The sequence below is a fragment of the Heptranchias perlo genome, unplaced genomic scaffold (assembly GCF_035084215.1).
Source record: "Heptranchias perlo isolate sHepPer1 unplaced genomic scaffold, sHepPer1.hap1 HAP1_SCAFFOLD_263, whole genome shotgun sequence".
Lineage (NCBI taxonomy): Eukaryota > Metazoa > Chordata > Chondrichthyes > Hexanchiformes > Hexanchidae > Heptranchias > Heptranchias perlo.
The window spans coordinates 133,664-154,462 of NW_027139275.1; the positions used below are offsets into that span (position 1 = coordinate 133,664).

At 43.5% G+C, this 20,799-nt stretch overlaps 1 protein-coding gene and 1 non-coding gene across 2 annotated transcripts in view; both read left to right on the forward strand.

Annotated features, from left to right (window-relative positions):
• The window catches only part of LOC137310548 (zinc finger protein 271-like), a 342,914-nt gene that overhangs the window by 131,563 nt on the left and 190,552 nt on the right, over nucleotides 1–20,799 (forward strand). The window lies entirely within an intron of this gene.
• On the forward strand, nucleotides 9,260–9,353 carry trnay-gua (transfer RNA tyrosine (anticodon GUA)). The gene is made up of 2 exons: nucleotides 9,260–9,296; nucleotides 9,318–9,353. It is a non-coding gene; the product is annotated as a tRNA-Tyr (tRNA).

The window sequence follows — 20,799 nt, forward strand, 5'->3', positions numbered from 1 at the left end:
GATAAAATGGATTAATTCAGGACAGACAGCAGGGATTATTGGAGGAAATAACACAGTGTAGGGATAAAATGGATTAATTCAGGACAGACAGCAGGGATTATTGGAGGAAATAACACAGTGTAGGGATAAAATGGATTAATTCAGGACAGACAGCAGGGATTATTGGAGGAAATAACACAGTGTAGGGATCAAATGGATTAATTCAGGACAGACAGCAGGGAATATTGGAGGAAATAACACAGTGTAGGGATAAAATGGATTAATTCAGGACAGACAGCAGGGATTATTGGAGGAAATAAAACAGTGTAGGGATAAAATGGATCAATTCAGGACAGACAGCAGGGAATATTGGAGGAAATAACACAGTGTAGGGATAAAATGGATTAATTCAGGACAGACAGTGGGGAATATTGGAGGAAATAACACAGTGTAGGGATAAAATGGATTAATTCAGGACAGACAGCAGGGATTATTGGAGGAAATAACACAGTGTAGGGATAAAATGGATTAATTCAGGACAGACAGCAGGGAATATTGGAGGAAATAACATAGTGTAGGGATAAAATGGATTAATTCAGGACAGACAGCAGGGATTATTGGAGGAAATAACACAGTGTAGGGATAAAATTGATTAATTCAGGACAGACAGCAGGGAATATTGGAGGAAATAACACAGTATGGGATAAAATGGATTAATTCAGGACAGACAGCAGGGATTATTGGAGGAAATAACACAGTGTAGGGATAAAATGGATTAATTCAGGACAGACAGCAGGGAATATTGGAGGAAATAACACAGTGTAGGGATAAAATGTATTAATTCCGGACAGACAGCAGGGAATATTGGAGGAAATAACACAGTGTAGGGATAAAATGGATTAATTCAGGACAGACAGCAGGGATTATTGGAGGAAATAACACAGTGTAGGGATAAAATGGATTAATTCAGGACAGACAGCAGGGAATATTGGAGGAAATAACACAGTGCAGGGATAAAATGGATTAATTCAGGACAGACAGCAGGGAATATTGGAGGAAATAACACAGTGTAGGGATAAAATGGATTAATTCAGGACAGACAGCAGGGAATATTGGAGGAAATAACACAGTGTAGGGATAAAATGGATTAATTCAGGACAGACAGCAGGGAATATTGGAGGAAATAACACAGTGTAGGGATAAAATGGATTAATTCAGGACAGACAGCAGGGATTATTGGAGGAAATAACACAGTGTAGGGATAAAATGGATTAATTCAGGACAGACAGCAGGGAATATTGGAGGAAATAACACAGTGTAGGGATAAAATGGATTAATTCAGGACAGACAGCAGGGATTATTGGAGGAAATAACACAGTGTAGGGATAAAATGGATTAATTCAGGACAGACAGCAGGGATTATTGGAGGAAATAACACAGTGTAGGGATAAAATTGATTAATTCAGGACAGACAGCAGGGATTATTGGAGGAAATAACACAGTGTGGGGATAAAATGGATTAATTCAGGACAGACAGCAGGGATTATTGGAGGAAATAACACAGTGTAGGGATAAAATGGATTAATTCAGGACAGACAGCAGGGATTATTGGAGGGAATAACACAGTGTAGGGATAAAATGGATTAATTCAGGACAGACAGCAGGGATTATTGGAGGAAATAACACAGTGTAGGGATAAAATGGATTAATTCAGGACAGACAGCAGGGATTATTGGTGGAAATAACACAGTGTAGGGATAAAATGGATTAATTCAGGACAGACAGCAGGGATTATTGGAGGGAATAACACAGTGTAGGGATAAAATGGATTAATTCAGGACAGACAGCAGGGATTATTGGAAGAAATAACACAGTGTACGGATAAAATGGATTAATTCAGGACGGACAGCAGGGATTATTGGAGGAAATAACACAGTGTAGGGATAAAATGGATTAATTCAGGACAGACAGCAGGGAATATTGTAGGAAATAACACAGTGTAGGGATAAAATGGATTAATTCAGGACAGACAGCAGGGATTATTGGAGGAAATAACACAGTGTAGGGATAAAATGGATTAATTCAGGACAGACAGCAGGGAATATTGGAGGAAATAACACAGTGTAGGGATAAAATGGATTAATTCAGGACATACAGCAGGGAATATTGGAGGAAATAACACAGTGTAGGGATAAAATGGATTAATTCAGGACAGACAGCAGGGATTATTGGAGGAAATAACACAGTGTAGGGATAAAATGGATTAATTCAGGACAGACAGCAGGGATTATTGGAGGAGATAACACGGTGTGGGGATAAAATGGATTAATTCAGGACAGACAGCAGGGATTATTGGAGGAAATAACACAGTGTGGGGATAAAATGGATTAATTCAGGACAGACAGCAGGGATTATTGGAGGAAATAACACAGTGTGGGGATAAAATGGATTAATTCAGGACAGACAGCAGGGATTATTGGAGGGAATAACACAGTGTAGGGATAAAATGGATTAATTCAGGACAGACAGCAGGGATTATTGGAGGGAATAACACAGTGTAGGGATAAAATGGATTAATTCAGGACAGACAGCAGGGATTATTGGACGAAATAACACAGTGTACGGATAAAATGGATTAATTCAGGACAGACAGCAGGGATTATTGGAGGGAATAACACAGTGTAGGGATAAAATGGATTAATTCAGGACAGACAGCAGGGATTATTGGACGAAATAACACAGTGTACGGATAAAATGGATTAATTCAGGACAGACAGCAGGGATTATTGGAGGAAATAACACAGTGTAGGGATAAAATGGATCAATTCAGGACAGACAGCAGGGATTATTGGAGGAAATAACACAGTGTAGGGATAAAATGGATCAATTCAGGACAGACAGCAGGGAATATTGGAGGAAATAACACAGTGTAGGGATAAAATGGATTAATTCAGGACAGACAGCAGGGAATATTGGAGGAAATAACACAGTGTAGGGATAAAATGGATTAATTCAGGACAGACAGCAGGGATTATTGGAGGAAATAACACAGTGTAGGGATAAAATGGATTAATTCAGGACAGACAGCAGGGAATATTGGAGGAAATTACACAGTGTAGGGATAAAATGGATTAATTCAGGACAGACAGCAGGGAATTTTGGAGGAAATAACACAGTGTAGGGATAAAATGGATTAATTCAGGACAGACAGCAGGGATTATTGGAGGAAATAACACAGTGTAGGGATAAAATGGATTAATTCAGGACAGACAGCAGGGAATATTGGAGGAAATAACACAGTGTAGGGATAAAATGGATTAATTCAGGACAGACAGCAGGGAATATTGGAGGAAATAACACAGTGTCGGGATAAAATGGATTAATTCAGGACAGACAGCAGGGATTATTGGAGGAAATAACACAGTGTAGGGATAAATGGATTAATTCAGGACAGACAGCAGGGAATATTGGAGGAAATAACACAGTGTAGGGATAAAATGGATTAATTCAGGACAGACAGCAGGGATTATTGGAGGATATAACACAGTGTAGGGATAAAATGGATTAATTCAGGACAGACAGCAGGGATTATTGGAGGAAATAACACAGTGTAGGGATAAAATGGATTAATTCAGGACAGACAGCAGGGAATATTGTAGGAAATAACACAGTGTAGGGATAAAATGGATTAATTCAGGACAGACAGCAGGGATTATTGGAGGAAATAACACAGTGTAGGGATAAAATGGATCAATTCAGGACAGACAGCAGGGAATATTGGAGGAAAGAACACAGTGTAGGGATAAAATGGATTAAATCAGGACAGACAGCAGGGATTATTGGAGGAAATAACACAGTGTAGGGATAAAATGGATTAATTCAGGACAGACAGCAGGGATTATTGGAGGAAATAACACAGTGTAGGGATAAAATGGATTAATTCAGGACAGACAGCAGGGAATATTGGAGGAAATAACACAGTGTAGGGATAAAATGGATTAATTCAGGACAGACAGCAGGGAATATTGGAGGAAATAACACAGTGTAGGGATAAAATGGATTAATTCAGGACAGACAGCAGGGATTATTGGAGGAAATAACACAGTGTAGGGATAAAATGTATTAATTCAGGACAGACAGCAGGGAATATTGGAGGAAATAACACAGTGTAGGGATAAAATGGATTAATTCAGGACAGACAGCAGGGATTATTGGAGGAAATAACACAGTGTAGGGATAAAATGGATTAATTCAGGACAGACAGCAGGGAATATTGGAGGAAATAACACAGTGTAGGGATAAAATGGATTAATTCAGGACAGACAGCAGGGAATATTGGAGGAAATAACACAGTGTAGGGATAAAATGGATTAATTCAGGACAGACAGCAGGGATTATTGGAGGAAATAACACAGTGTAGGGATAAAATGGATTAATTCAGGACAGACAGCAGGGAATATTGGAGGAAATAACACAGTGTAGGGATAAAATGGATTAATTCAGGACAGACAGCAGGGATTATTGGAGGAAATAACACAGTGTAGGGATAAAATGGATTAATTCAGGACAGACAGCAGGGATTATTGGAGGAAATAACACAGTGTAGGGATAAAATGGATTAATTCAGGACAGACAGCAGGGAATATTGGAGGAAATAACACAGTGTAGGGATGAAATGGATTAATTCAGGACAGACAGCAGAGATTATTGGAGGAAATAACACAGTGTAGGGATAAAATGGATTAATTCAGGACAGACAGCAGGGATTATTGGAGGAAATAACACAGTGTAGGGATAAAATGGATTAATTCAGGACAGACAGCAGGGAATATTGGAGGAAATAACACAGTGTAGGGATAAAATGGATTAATTCAGGACAGACAGCAGGGATTATTGGAGGAAATAACACAGTGTGGTGATAAAATGCAATGGATGTTGCGAAGATGGATTGTTAAAAAGTGTTTGATAAGATGCCGGGCAGGAGGCTTGTTGATCAGATTAAAGCTCACAGTATTACAGGGAGTGGGTCAGTGTGGATGGGAAGTTTGATAATGGGCAGAGTCGTGGTTCATGGATGTTTTTCAGACTGTGGGGATGTGAACAGTGGTGTCCCCCAGGGGCAGTGTTGGGACCATTGCTCTTCTCAATACAGAGCAATGACCTGGGATTGGGTACAAGGGCATAAAATCAACATTTCCTGACAACACCAAGATAGGGAGCATTAAGAACAGTGAAGAGGAATGTTAGCAACTTCCGTGTGACATCGCAACATTAGGAACAGGAGTAGGCCATTCAGCCCCTCGATCCTGTTCCACCATTCAGTGCGATTGGTGTCAGTGAGAATGGGGTTGGTTTATATCAGGCAGAATGAGATTGGTATCAGTGACGGTGGGATTGTTTTTTATCAGACAGGAGGAAATTGATGTCAGTGACTGTGGGGTTGGTTTTTTCAGACAGGAGGAGATTGGTGTCAGTGACTGGTGTTTTTTTTATCAAAGTGGAGGAGATTGGTGTCAGTGACTGGGTTCAGGAATTGGAAATAGTCATTTAGCCCCACAATCCTGCTCCACCATTCAATTAGATCAGGACTAATCTGTACCACAACTCCATTTACTCACCTTTGCTCCATATCATCTTCAGCTGCTTCATCAATGACCTTCCCTCCATCATAAGGTCAGAAATGGGGATGTTCGCTGATGATTGTTCAGTGTTCAGTTCCATTCGCAACCCCTCAGATAATGATGCAGTCCGTGCCCGCATGCAGCAAGACCTGGACAACATCCAGCCTTGGACTGATAAGTGGCAAGTAACATTCGGGCCAGACAAGTGCCGGGCAATGACCATCTCCAACAAGAGAGAGTCTAACCACCTCCCCTTGACATTCAAAGGCATTACCATCGCCAAATCCCCCACCATCAACATCCTGGTGGTCCTCATTGACCAGAAACTGAACTGGACCAGCCATATAAATACTGTGGCTTCAATCGCAGGTCAGAGGCTGGGTATTCTGCGGCAAGTAACTCACCTCCTGACTCCCCAAAGCCTTTCAACATCAACAAGGCACAAGTCAGGAGTGTGATGGAATACTCTCCACTTGCCTGGATGAGTGCAGCTCCTACAACACTCAAGAAGCTCGACACCATCCAGGACAAAGCAGCCCGTTTGATTGGCACCCCATCCACCACCCTAAACATTCACTCCCTTCACCACCGGTGCACAGTGGCTGCAGTGTGTACTATCCACAGGATGCACTACAGCAACTCGCCAAGATTTCTTCGACACATATCCCAAACTCGTGATCTCTACCATCTAGAAGATCAAGATCAGCAGGCATATGGGAACAACACCACCTCTCCAATTCACACACCATCCCGACTTGGAAATATATCGCCGTTCCTTCATCGTCGCTGGGTCAAAATCCTGGAACTCCCTTCCTAACAGCACTGTGGGAGAACCTTCACCACACGGACTGCACCAGTTTAAGAAGGCGGCTCACCGCCAGCTTCTCGAGGGCAATTAGGGATGGGCAATAAATGCTGGCCTCGCCAGCGACGCCCACATCCCATGAACGAATTTTTTAAAAATCCCTTGCAACGCTCACACAACAAAAACCTTTCAATCTCAATGATGAAAATTTCAGTCGAGCCCCAGCATCCACAGCCTTCCAGGGAAGTGAGTTTGTAATCTCCACAACACTTTGTGTCAAAAATTGCTACCTTATTTTGCGCATAAATGACCCAGCTCTAATTTTAATGTTATCAAGAAGGTGGCAGATGGAGTATAATGTGGGGAAATGTGAAATTATTCACTTTGGTAGGAAGAATAGAAAAGCAGAATATTATTTCAAAGATGAGAGATTAAGAATTATTGGTGTTCAGAGGGATTTGGATGTCCTTGTACACGGATCACATAAAGTTAACATGCAGATCCAGCAAGCAATTAGGAAAGCAAATAGTACGTTGGCCTTTATTGCAAGGGGTTTGGAGAATAAGAGTAAGGAAGTCTTGCTGCAATTATATCAGGCTTTGGTGAGGCCACACCTGGAGGATTATGTACAGTTTTGGTCTCCTTACCTGAGGAAGGATATACTTGATTAGAGGGGGTGCAATGAAGGTTCACTAGATTGATTCCTGGGATGAGAGGTTTGTTGCATGTGGAGAGATTGGGCCGAATGGCCCTATATTGTCTGAAGTTTACAAGAATGAGAGGTGATCTCATTGAAACATCAAAAATTCTTCGAGGGCTTGATAGGGTAGAGGCTGTTTCCCCTTGCTGGAGAGTCGAGAACCAGGGGGCATAGTCTCAGGATAAGAGTTCGGCCATTTAGGACTGAAATTAGGAAATATTTCTTCACTCAGAGGGTTGTCAATCTTTGGAATTCTCTACCCCAGAGGGCTGTGGATGCTCAGTCATTGAGTATATTCAAGAATGAGATCGAGAGATTTTTGGACACCAAGTGAATCAAGGAATCGGGCAGGAAAGTGGAGTTAAGGTAGAAGATCAGCCATGTTCTTACTGAATGGCAGAGCAGGCTCGAGGGGCCGTATGGCCCACTCCTGCTCCGATTTCTTATGCCCTCTTGTTCTGGATTCCCCTCCAGAAGAAATCATTTCTCTGAATCTACCTTATTGAATCCCTTTATTATTTTAAACACCTCGATGAGGTCACATCTCAATGTTCTAAACTCATGGGAATAAAAACCAAGTTTATGCCACCCGTCCTCATAATTTAACCCTTTTAACCCCGGCATCATTCTGGTGAATCTGCACTGTACCTTTTCTAAGGCCGATTTATCTCTCCCTCGGTTCGGTGCCCAGTTCTCCAGGTGGGGTCTGACCAAGGTTCATTACAACTGAAGCATCACTTCTGTATTCCAACCCCACTCAAGATAAAGGTCAACATTCAATTAGACTTGTTGATTATTGTCAAGATTTGTGAGGAATTTGCAAAGGATTCGAGGGGATCTCAGAGTTGGGATTTTTCTTTATTCTGTCCACTCAAGGAGTTTGATAACAGACTTACTCCTTTGAATTTAGTGCTGGATTATTGGGCCGTGATGTGTTCACTTGTTTGTATTTTGTTAAATACATTTGCAGAGTGTATTTAAATTGAAGACGAGATTCCCAGGCCTGATGCTCGATTCACACATCGAAGGTGAGAGAGATGCTGTGGGACACACGATAAGTCCAGTAGCTGAAAGTGATTCACAGACTGGGTTTTGTGTTTAGTGATCCCGGGTACATTACTGATACCTTCCCTGGATCCCAAGGCTGGGAGAGGCACTCGGGAAGGACCGGGGAGCTGGGACTTGGCCATGAGAGTAATTGAAGGTATGAGAACTGAAATAATCAACAGTGAGAAAGGAGAAAAGGCGAAATAATCGGTAATGAGGACATCAATTAGTCTCTTATCTTGAATTCATCAAGTAATTGACCCATTCTGTTTGAAACAAAGTTGATTTATTTGACATCGATCCAGAATATTGAATTTCAGCCCAGTTATAGCGGTTATTAACATCAGCAGAAACAAATCCCAACTTCCAGAATGATGTTCTGCTGCTGAAACCCTCATCCGTGCCTTTGTTTACCTCCAGACTCGACTATTCCAATGCTCTCCAGGCCCGGCCTTCCACTTTACACCCTCCGTAAACTTGAACCCACAATCTCCAGATCAATAATCAGTCCCATTATTCATTGTGTCACTGGCCCAGGCTGTGGAGAACACGGAGCAGCTCCCACTCCCACAGCACTGCGGTATGAGCAGGTACCGAGTCAGCCTCAGTCATGAGCACTGGAATCCACGAGTCCGGGTGTGTCAAAGGTGCACGGTGAACAATCACCAAAGTGAAACATTTTTGCCGCTTCCCTTCGATACCTCAGCTGGTCGAGCGACAAGACTGTCGTGGAAAATAAGACAAAGTCATCCTTCCGTCATTTGTTCAATTCCTGCTCGAAGGAGAACGCGTGATTTTGCAATAAGCAGCAATTAGTTCAAGGTCACTCTCTTAACTTTACAGGCACCTCACAGATTAACATGTTGCCATGAAGGCACAGGACACCTCTTTGCTTTCTCAAACCTGAAAACTTTCTGTGTCTGCCCAAACAAGGCTGCTCTGCCTCTGCTCACCAGCAGGGAGCGCTTTTGAGCAGCAACACTTCAAAACACTCAGCTCTCGCTTTCAGGCAAAAGAAGTCTTCGATCAGCACCGGACTCCACGAGTCTGAACGTGTCAACAGGCGCACGGTGAACAATCACCAAAGACAGCACTGTTTATCACTTCCCTTCGATAGCTCAGCTGGTAGAGCGGAGGACTGTAGTGAATAAAACAAAATAAAGTCATCCTTAGGTCGCTGGTTCAATTCCGGCTCGAAGGAGTGAGTGTGATTTTGGAATAAGCAGCAATTACCTCAAGGTCACTCTCTGAACTTCACAGGCAGCTCACAGATTAACATGTTGTCACTCAGGCACAGGACACCTCTTTTCCTTTCCAAAACCTGAAAGCTTTCTCTGTCTGCCTGAGCACGGCTGTTTCACTCGAGCATTTCCCTCTGCTCACCAGCAGGGAGTGCCTTTGAGCAGCAACACTTCAAATCGCCCTCAATTTCAGGCAAAATGGTCTTCGATCAGTCAGTCAGTCAGGGCTCTCACTGCTCCTCGAGCTCGGGCGGCTGTTGCTTTCCGGTGACCTCGTCTTCCTTCCGAAGGCTCGGGCTCTTCTCAGCATCACTCATGATGACTGTGGCTTCCCGTTCTGCTGTTCCTCACTTGCTGATGCTCGATACCGCCGATTGGAGCAAAGTATTTAATATATTCAGGGAGCGGCAACCCAAGGCAAGATTTCTCTGCTGGTCGTGGAGCAGCTTGAAGGCGAGTGTGAGGCAGGAACTGTGAGGGGCGATTTACAAACAGCAAACGAGGAATTAGCTCAACTGGTGGAGCGCTCACTTGGCCTGTGAGAAGTAGCGGGATCGTTGATTATATTCTCCACTCACCGTTTGTCTTGGTGCAATTATACAGAAACAAGAGTGTTGTCAGTGAGTCCATTGCCCATGGACTTCCTAAACTTCACTGTGTGTTTGGGTACAGAGAGATCAAGGGGCAGCAAATCTTTTGATGTGCTGCAGTTAGCAAAAGTTCTTGATTTTGCTATGCAGCAAAGATGGAAAGATGAGGTGAGATATGGAAAAAAAGCTTCGTAATCCTTGATGCCTTCTCTGAAGATTGAATTCAGGACCTTCAGATTATGACACTGATGCACTGCTTGCTGCACTGAGAAGGCACTTACCAGGTATGGAGCCAGGCAGCACCACCAAGTCGGACAGCTTGCAAGGTATTGAAGGCCATCAAATTTTGCATTAAAAAATCCAAGCCAGGTAGGAATCGAACCTAATGCGTTATCCATTGCACCACTGGCCCAGATTATAACGAATTAGTAGCAGTGGGAGGCAGTGGGCATGGCGGAGGTACTAAATAAATACATTGCATCTGTCTTTCCCAAGGAAGAAGACGCTGCCAGAGTGTCAGTAAAGGAAGATGTTGTAGAGATACTGGATTGGCTAAAAATTCATAAAGAGGAGGTACTGGAAAGGCTGGCTGTACTTAAAGTAGATCCGTCATCTGGTCCGGATGGGATGCATCCTCGGTTGCTGAGGGAAGTAACGGTGGAAATTGCAGAGATACTGGCAAAAAACCTCCAAACATCCTTCGATATGGGGGTGATGCCAGAGGACTGGAGAATTGCAAATGTTACACCCCTGTTCAAGAAAGGGTGAAAGAAAAAATCCAGCAACTACTGACCAGTCAGTTTAACCTCGGTAGTGGAGAAAGTTCTAGCAACGATAATCCGGGACAGAATTAGCAGTCAATTGGACAAGGATTAGGGAAAGCCAGCACGGATTTGTTAAAGGCAAATCGTGTTTAATTAAATTGATACAGTTTTTTGATGAGGTAACAGAGAGTAGATGAGGGCAATGCAGTTAATGTGGTGTGTCTGGACTTCGAAAAGGCGTCAGATAAAGTGCCGCATAATGGGTTTGTCATCAAGATTGAAGCCCATGGAATAAAAGGAGCAGTCGCAGCATGGATACAGAATTGGCTAAATAACAGGAAACAGAGTGTAGTGGTGAACGGTTGTTTTTCGGAATGGAGGGAGGTGTACAGTGGTGTTCCCCAGGGGTCGGTGCTGGGACCACTGCTTTCCTTGATATACATTAATGACTTGGACTTGGGGACACAGGGCACAATTTCCAAATTCTTGCTACCAAAATGCTCCACTTCACTGTCATCTGCATTAAAATTCATCGGCCAATTATACACCCATTTTGCAAGTTTATTGATGTATTTTGTATTTGGTCGCAATCTTCATCAATATTATCCAAACTCCACCCCACCCCGCCAATCTGGTGTCATCTGTAAATTTTGAAATTGTACTTCCGATTCCCGAGTCCAATTCGTTGATGTGAATTGTGAACAGTGGTCCCAGAACCAATCCTTGTGGAGCCCCACTTTCCACCTTATACAGTGTGAGTCGCTACAATTAACCCCACTCTCTGTTTTAGAGCAGTCGTCAAGAGAAACTTCTTTACATAGGGAGTAGGCAGTCTGTGGAATTCACTTCCACGGTTAGTGTTTGGGGCACACAGTTCTGTAATGACAAGTGGTCCTCATGTTTTTATCCAAGACAGGCCTCAGCCCAGTCATTTACTCTAAATGTTGGTGCAATAGTTCAAGCTCAGAGGTGCCAGGTATCGGGAGCAGCAGTCGCTGTAAATAAAATCTAAATGTAAGTAAATACCAATACAGTTCATCTTCATCTATTTCTAGTTTAATAACTTTTGCTGAATGTGGCCCAGGCCAAGTGCCAGGATATCGGGTCAGGTTCACCATAGGAAATGAGTTTGACATCCCTGAGAGAGACAATGTGAACCGGATTACCCTCATCCACTAACCCAGCAACTTCTTTAAAAAACTCAAGCAAGTTTGTAAGACACCATTTTCTTTCCCAGAAGCCGTGTTGAGTATCTCCAATGGCTCCCTCTCTTTCCCCGTGATCATAAACAGCATCTCTTAGGATCCCTTCAAGCATCTTCCCTCTGATCGAGGTCACACTGACGGGCCTGTCATTCCCCGGCTCTGATTTGTCCCCTTTAATGAAAATGGGAACTACATGAGCTCCCTTCCTATCTCAGGGGACAATCCCTGACTCTATTGAGCTGTTGAAGATACAGGCAAGGGGCTCACAGAGCACCCGTCCCATCTCTTTAAACACCCAGGGGTGGATATCATCTGGACCTGGAGCACAATGCATTTTGAGAGTTCATATTTTATCCAAAGTGACATCCCATTCTATTTTAATATTTATGATGTTATTGTTGACAGCACATCCCACAGCTGGAATCTGAACATCATCCACAGGAGTGTAGACTGATGAGAAATAGTCATTCAACAGCTCTGCCATCGCCCGGGAATCTGTCCTGAACTGTCTTTCAGTGGCCCTAAAGCATCTTTAATGGTCTTCTGACTCCTGACGTAGCTGGAGAGACATTTGCTATTATTCTCAGAATTGTGTACCATCTTCTTTTCCAAAGATCTCTGAGCTTCTCCAATGGCTGCTTTTGTCTCCCTCGATTGTGGGTGATATTTGACCCAATTCTCCTGCAAACTGAATTCATCCTGATCCGATCTGGGTTAAATGTAAGACAGTTCGGGGAGTCAGGAATCATTCACCGCTGGACCCACACTGAGAGGTAAAACCCCAGACGGTTCCTTCGTAAGGATTCCTCTGGTACCTCAGCATATCTTTGTCAGCTATCTTACAATCCACTCCTGGAGGCCCCACTCCCTGAGCCTACAACCTTCAGCAGGGTCAGTGGTGGAGTTCCGCAGTGGGAGTGATCCCAGAGTAACTGTCGGGATCGCTCCCACCCTGTGGATGGTCCAGATCGTGTATTTTTAGTGATCCTGGTGTCTAACACACACACATCAATAAAACCGGGAATTCTGGAACACACTGCAGGTCCTTCTTTATCTGGAGATCGAATGACTGTTGTATAATTGTACCAGCAGTTAACAGGCTCCTGTGAACTCCTCCCTCTGCTATTTTAATTCAGACTTTAAATCATTTATTTTAAATGGGTTTATTTTAAATGAGTCAACGCCTGCCTTAAATGGTAGACTCAGGACTGTCACACAAACAGGTTAAATCTTCATAGAATAATTACCACAGTCATTTTTAAACTGGACGCCGCACGGTGACTTTGCTGTCAGTGAAGAGAGACGAGAAAGACCAAAGTGCCGTTTGCCCCTCTCAGTGTGGCCCTGAAGGACTGCGTCCAGGCTGAAGTTCTGTTCCCACCGGACGATCCTCCCCCCAGATTGTCCTTTCTGAGCTCCAGTCAGGTGATGCTAAACACTCAGGTGGGAAAGACCAAAATCTACAACAAGGGTTTAAAACAAAGCTGATTTATTTAACAGATATCCAGAATATTAAACTCCAGCCCAGTTATAGGGGTTATTAACATCAGGAGAAACAAACCCCAACTGTGAGAATGAACATGGTTCAGTCCTGGATGGGATTAACAGCAGAATCCAACCCCTGCAGTCATATGTGAACTCGCTGGAGTCTCAGCACGTGTGATGACTGAGTGAATCCCTTCCCACACACGGAGCAGGTGAACAGTCTCTCCCCAGTGTGAGTGCGTCGATGTCTCAGCAGATCATTTCTGATTTTAAATCTTTTCTCACAGTCAGAACATTTAAAGGTCTCTCTTTAGTGTGAACTCGCTGGTGTGACAGAAGGAGGGATGACCGAGTGAATCTCTTCTTTCACACAGAGCAGGAGAACGGCCTCTCCCTAGTGTGAACTCGCTGGTGAGTGCGTTGGTGTGTCAGCAGATTAAATTTGCTTTTAAACCTCTTCTCACAGTCAGAACATTTAAAAGGTCTCTCATCAGTGTGAACTCGCTGGTGTGACAGCAGGTTGGATGACTGAGTGAATCCCTTCCCACACACGGAGCAGGAGAACGGTCTCTCCCCAGTGTGAGTGCTTTGGTGTATCAGCAGTTCAATTTTGCTTTTAAACCTCTTCTTACAGTCAGAACATTTAAAAGGTCTCTCATCAGTGTGAACTCGCTGGTGTGACAGCAGGTTGGATGACTGAGTGAATCCCTTCCCACACACGGAGCAGGTGAACGGCCTCTCCCCAGTGTGATTGTGTCGATGAGTTTCCAGCTCTGAAGGGTAATTGAATCCCTTCCCACAGTCCCCACATTTCCACGGTTTCTCCGTGGTCCGGGTGTCCTTGTGTCTCTCCAGGTTGGACGATCAGTTGAAGCCTCGTCCACACACAGAACACGTGTACGGTTTCTCCCCACTGTGGACGGTGCGGTGTTTTTTCTGGCTGTGTAACTGGTTAAAGCTCTTTCCACAGTCAGTGCACTGGAACACTCTCACTCGGGTGTGTGTGTCTCGGTGCTTTTCCACTCACACTGATGTTTGAAATCTTCTCCCACGGATAGAACAGACAAACATTTCTCCTTCCACATTCAAAGGCCGATGATATTCAGGTCCTGATGAATCGAGTGACTCTGTCAGATCTTGACGTGATCTTTGATTTGAGTTTCCCTCTGCAAATCCTCCCCTGTTAAAGGAGTTTATAAAAGTTATCAATGTAAGTGCAGGATAGAAATTCAGATCAGATAACTCGACTTTCTATGGAACATTATTTCCTCTCTCATTCCTCAAAGCTGTAAATCCCCGTCCCACACACTCTCCCTCCTCCCTGTGCTGAAATCCAAACCCATCGCATCATCTTTCAGTGGCCCTAAACCGTGAGTGAAAGGGTGAGAGAGGAATGTGAGAGTGTGTGAGAGTGTGAGAGAGTGAGTGTGAGAGAAAGTGTGAGAGAGTGTGAGTGATTGTGAGAGAGTGAGTGTGAGAAAGTGTGAGTACAGCAGTGGGCTCGGTGTGGAGAATGAAGTGGGGCAGGTGGAGCATCTTTCAGTGGGGCAGCAGTGATCATAATCTCATGAGGTTTAGAATAGTTACGGAAAAGGACAAGGAACAGTCAAATGTGAAAATTCTTAACTGGAGGAGGGCAAATTCCAGTGAGTTAAAAAGGGATCTTGTCCGTGTGGATTGGAATAAAAAATTGGCAGGCAGAACAATAATTGAATGATTGGAGGCCTTCAAGGAGGAGTTGGTTTGGGTGCAGAGTAGACAGATGTCTACGGGAGAGAAAGGAAGGGCATCCAAAGCTAGAGCTCCCTGTATGACGAAAGAGATAGAGATTAAAATGAAACAGAAAAAGGAGGCTTATGAGGAATGTAAGGTTCATAATACAGTCGTGAACCAGGCTGAACAAAGAAAGTACAGAGATCTAAAAAAGGGAATAAGAGGTGCAAAGAGGGAGTATGAGAATATATTGGTGGTAAACATAAAAGGGAATCCAAAAGTCTTTTATAAACATACAAATGGTAAAAGGGGAGTCAGAGGAAGGGCGGGGTCGATTCGGGACAAAAAAGGAGATCTTCTTGTGGAGGCAGAGGGCATGGCTGAGGCACTAAATGATTACTTTACATCCGTCTTCACAAGAGAAGAGGATTCTGCCATTTTAGCAGTGAAGGAGGAGGTAGTTCTGATATTGGAGACGATAAAAATCGATAAAGAGGAGGTACTTAAAAGATTGGCAGTGCTCAAAGTAAAAAGTCTTTCGGTCCAGATGGGATGCCTCCTCGATTACTGAGGGAAGTAAGGGTGTCGATAGCAGAGGCTCTGACCACAATCTTCCAATCCTCCTTGGATATGGGAGTGGTGTCTGAGGACTGGAGGATTGCAAGTGTCACACCCCGTTCATAAATGTGGGAGAGGGATAAACCCGGCAATTACAGGCCAGTCAGCCTAACGTCGGTGGTGGGAAACTTCGAGAGACCCGAATCTGGGACAAAATTAATTCTCACTTGGAAGAACGTGGGTTAATAAATGAGAGCCAATATAGATTTGATAAAAGTAAAATCATGTCTGACTAATTTGATTGAGTTCTTCAATGAAATAACGAGAGGGTTGATGAGGGTAGTGACTCGATGTTGTGTACATGGACATTTAAAAGGCGTTTGGTAAAGTACCACCAAATGGACCTGTTGGTAAAATTGAAGCCCATGGCAGCATGGATACAAAATTGGCTGAGAGACAGAACGTGGAGATCAGTGATGAACCGTTGTTTTACAGACTGGAAGGAAGTATACAGTGATGTTCCACAGGGGTTGGTATTCGGACCATGACTCTTTTTTGAGATATATTAATGACCTAGAAGTGTAACCAGTGGGTGCCGCAAGGATCAGTGCTTGGGCCTCAGCTGTTTACAATATATATCAATGACTTAGATGATGGGACCGAATGTAATGTATCCAAGTTTGCTGACAATACAAAGCTAAGTGGGAAAGTAAGTTGTGAGGGGGACACAAAGAGTCTGCAAAGGGATATGGACAGGTTAAGTGAGTGGGCGAGAAGGTGGCAGATAGAGTATCATGTGGGGAAATGTGAGGTTATTCACTTTGGTAGGAAGAATAGAAAAACAGAATACTTTTTAAATGGTGAGAAACTATTAAATGTTGGTGTTCAGAGGGATTTGGGTGTCCTCGTACAAGAAACACAGAAAGTTAACTTGCAGGTACAGCGAGCAATCAGGAAAGCAAATGGAATGATGGAATTTATTGGAAGGCGGTTGGAGCAGCTCCCGAACCGATCACCATTTGTCCTTTATCAACGGATGCTCCCTGACTGATCACTATTTCTCCTTCATTTACAGACGCTCCCTGACCGATCACCATTTCTCCTTCATTTACAGACGCTCCCTGACTGGTCACTATTTCTCCTTCATTTACAGACGCTCCCTGACCGATCACCATTTCTCCTTCATTTACAGACGCTCCCTGACCGATCACCATTTCTCCTTCATTTACAGACGCTCCCTGACCGATCACCATTTCTCCTTCATTTACAGACGCTCCCTGACCGATCACCATTTCTCCTTCATTTACAGACGCTCCCTGACCGAACACCATTTCTCCTTCATTTACAGACGCTCCCTGACCGATCACCATTTCTCCTTCATTTACAGACGCTCCCTGACCGATCACCATTTCTCCTGCATTTACAGACGCTCCCTGACCGATCACCATTTCTCCTTCATTTACAGACGCTCCCTGACCGATCACCATTTCTCCTTCATTTACAGACGCTCCCTGACCGATCGCCATTTCTCCTTCATTTACAGACGCTCCCTGATTCGATGAGTCACGAGGTTTGACGCTGACACTGCGCATGCTCGGAGGCCGCGGGCCGTGTGTTGAGTTTCGGGTCTGATCTAAACCGGAGCCCCCGGAGTGGAGAGAGAGAGAGGAGAATGTTCACTGTTTGATATTCGGGCCCGGGGCCGCACTCGGGGTTTGTGAAGCCCCCGCCCCCTCCCCCGGGGTTTATTAACCCGCTCCCCCCGCCCATCTCTCACCTGTTGCCGACACGATCTCGGCCTCACTCCCCGCCCGCCGCGCATGCTCAGCTCACACTGCCCGGGTGATTGACGGGAGCTCCGGACCAATAGGAAGAGCGGAGAGGGGCTGGAGGACCGAGCGGGCGGTTGGTCCTCCAACCAATGGGAGTGGGTGAGGGGCGGGACTTGCGGCACCGAGTGGGCGGGGCTGAGCCCGGATCTCCCTCATTGGCTGAAACTCTGCATCAATTTTAAACCTGATTGATGTCAAACTCGAGGGAAAAAACTGGACTTTAATAAAGGACAAAAAGGAGGGAATATTGGAGGGAATAACACAGTGTAGGGATAAAATGGATTAATTCAGGACAGACAGCAGGGATTATTGGAGGGAATAACACAGTGTAGGGATAAAATGGATTAATTCAGGACAGACAGCAGGGAATATTGGAGGGAATAACACAGTGTAGGGATAAAATGGATTAATTCAGGACAGACAGCAGGGAATATTGGAGGGAATAACACAGTGTGGGGATAAAATGGATTAATTCAGGACAGACAGCAGGGAATATTGGAGGGAATAACACAGTGTAGGGATAAAATGGATTAATTCAGGACAGACAGGAGGGAATATTGGAGGAAATAACACAGTGTAGGGATAAAATGGATTAATTCAGGACAGACAGCAGGGATTATTGGAGGGAATAACACAGTGTAGGGATAAAATGGATTAATTCAGGACAGACAGCAGGGAATATTGGAGGGAATAACACAGTGTAGGGATAAAATGGATTAATTCAGGACAGACAGGAGGGAATATTGGAGGAAATAACACAGTGTAGGGATAAAATGGATTAATTCAGGACAGACAGCAGGGATTATTGGAGGGAATAACACAGTGTAGGGATAAAATGGATTAATTCAGGACAGACAGCAGGGATTATTGGAGGAAATAACACAGTGTAGGGATAAAATGGATTAATTCAGGACAGACAGCAGGGATTATTGGAGGGAATAACACAGTGTAGGGATAAAATGGATTAATTCAGGACAGACAGCAGGGAATATTGGAGGGAATAACACAGTGTAGGGATAAAATGGATTAATTCAGGACAGACAGCAGGGAATATTGGAGGAAATAACACAGTGTAGGGATAAAATGGATTAATTCAGGACAGACAGCAGGGAATATTGGAGGGAATAACACAGTGTAGGGATAAAATGGATTAATTCAGGACAGACAGCAGGGAATATTGGAGGGAATAACACAGTGTAGGGATAAAATGGATGAATTCAGGACAGACAGCAGGGATTATTGGAGGGAATAACACAGTGTAGGGATAAAATGGATTAATTCAGGACAGACAGCAGGGAATATTGGAGGAAATAACACAGTGTAGGGATAAAATGGATTAATTCAGGACAGACAGCAGGGAATATTGGAGGAAATAACACAGTGTAGGGATAAAATGGATTAATTCAGGACAGACAGCAGGGAATATTGGAGGGAATAACACAGTGTAGGGATAAAATGGATTAATTCAGGACAGACAGCAGGGATTATTGGAGGGAATAACACAGTGTAGGGATAAAATGGATTAATTCAGGACAGACAGCAGGGAATATTGGAGGGAATAACACAGTGTAGGGATAAAATGGATTAATTCAGGACAGACAGCAGGGATTATTGGAGGAAATAACACAGTGTAGGGATAAAATGGATTAATTCAGGACAGACAGCAGGGAATATTGGAGGAAATAACACAGTGTAGGGATAAAATGGATTAATTCAGGACAGACAGCAGGGAATATTGGAGGGAATAACACAGTGTAGGGATAAAATGGATTAATTCAGGACAGACAGCAGGGAATATTGGAGGAAATAACACAGTGTAGGGATAAAATGGATTATTTCAGGACAGACAGCAGGGATTATTGGGGGAAATAACACAGTGTAGGGATAAAATGGATTAATTCAGGACAGACAGCAGGGAATATTGGAGGAAATAACACAGTGTAGGGATAAAATGGATTAATTCAGGACAGACAGCAGGGAATATTGGAGGAAATAACACAGTGTAGGGATAAAATGGATTAATTCAGGACAGACAGCAGGGATTATTGGAGGGAATAACACAGTGTAGGGATAAAATGGATTAATTCAGGACAGACAGCAGGGAATATTGGAGGAAATAACACAGTGTCGGGATAAAATGGATTAATTCAGGACAGACAGCAGGGATTATTGGAGGAAATAACACAGTGTAGGGATAAAATGGATTAATTCAGGACAGACAGCAGGGATTATTGGAGGAAATAACACAGTGTAGGGATAAAATGGATTAATTCAGGACAGACAGCAGGGATTATTGGAGGAAATAACACAGTGTCGGGATAAAATGGGTTAATTCAGGACAGACAGCAGGGAATATTGGAGGAAATAACACAGTGTAGGGATAAAATGGATTAATTCAGGACAGACAGCAGAGAATATTGGAGGGAATAACACAGTGTAGGGATAAAATGGATTAATTCAGGACAGACAGCAGGGAATATTGGAGGGAATAACACAGTGTAGGGATAAAATGGATTAATTCAGGACAGACAGCAGGGAATATTGGAGGGAATAACACAGTGTCGGGATAAAATGGATTAATTCAGGACAGACAGCAGGGATTATTGGAGGAAATAACACAGTGTAGGGATAAAATGGATTAATTCAGGACAGACAGCAGGGATTATTGGAGGAAATAACACAGTGTAGGGATAAAATGGATTAATTCAGGACAGACAGCAGGGATTATTGGAGGAAATAACACAGTGTAGGGATAAAATGGATTAATTCAGGACAGACAGCAGGGATTATTGGAGGAAATAACACAGTGTAGGGATAAAATGGATTAATTCAGGACAGACAGCAGGGATTATTGGAGGAAATAACACAGTGTAGGGATAAAATGGATTAATTCAGGACAGACAGCAGGGAATATTGGAGGAAATAACACAGTGTAGGGATAAAATGGATTAATTCAGGACAGACAGCAGGGATTATTGGAGGAAATAACACAGTGTAGGGATAAAATGGATTAATTCAGGACAGACAGCAGGGAATATTGGAGGAAATAACACAGTGTAGGGATAAAATGGATTAATTCAGGACAGACAGCAGGGAATATTGGAGGGAATAACACAGTGTAGGGATAAAATGGATTAATTCAGGACAGACAGCAGGGATTATTGGAGGGAATAACACAGTGTAGGGATAAAATGGATTAATTCAGGACAGTCAGCAGGGATTATTGGAGGAAATAACACAGTGTAGGGATAAAATGGAT